Source organism: Myotis brandtii, unplaced genomic scaffold, assembly GCF_000412655.1.
Source record: "Myotis brandtii unplaced genomic scaffold, ASM41265v1 scaffold187, whole genome shotgun sequence".
In the NCBI taxonomy this organism is placed as follows: domain Eukaryota; kingdom Metazoa; phylum Chordata; class Mammalia; order Chiroptera; family Vespertilionidae; genus Myotis; species Myotis brandtii.
Genome location: NW_005356944.1, coordinates 4,183,545 through 4,184,117, shown reverse-complemented (window position 1 = coordinate 4,184,117; position 573 = coordinate 4,183,545). Strand labels below are relative to the sequence as shown.

The following is a 573-nucleotide window of genomic DNA, read 5'->3' as shown; positions in this document are numbered from 1 at the left end:
GGGACCTGCCCCCCGCTGGCTCTCAGGCGTAAGCTGGACGCTCCCACGCCCTCTGGCCGACATGGCCAGGCCACCTCTCCTGACCAGGGTGCCTGCTTCTGAGCCTACAGAAAAGGTGATGGAAATCGGCTCGCTCTCCTGACCTAGAGGCAGGTGAGGTCTCAGGGAACTGGTCTCAAATGGCTCATTCCTCTCCATTCCCCCTCCAGGTGGCACCAGATGTGCCCAGGGCCTCGGGTGCTGTTCCCACCTGTCAGGGTGCCAGGGGGATTACAGAAGGTGCTCCCCGGCGCCTCTGCTCACGGCCGCCGTGGGGGGAGGGGGGAGACGCCAGGACTGCCCTGCAAAGGCCGCCTCTGCCGCCTGCACCACCCTATCCCAGCAACCATTCTGATTAACTCCAAGAGAAAAGATAAAAAATTCCCTGCATCATGGGTTTGTGCAAAAACAAGGGAAAAAAAACAGAAACCCAGAAAAAAGATTTTAAAAAATGTTGTCCTATCAGAAGGTGGTCTTCAAGGTTTGCTGCAAACACAGGAGCCACCCGACCTGGTGGGGGTGGCCGCCTGCCCG

At 58.6% G+C, this 573-nt stretch overlaps 1 protein-coding gene across 1 annotated transcript in view; it reads right to left on the bottom strand.

The window, feature by feature from the left end:
* Positions 1 to 573, bottom strand: part of LOC102250817 (anoctamin-1) — a 77,500-nt gene that overhangs the window by 10,104 nt on the left and 66,823 nt on the right. The window lies entirely within an intron of this gene.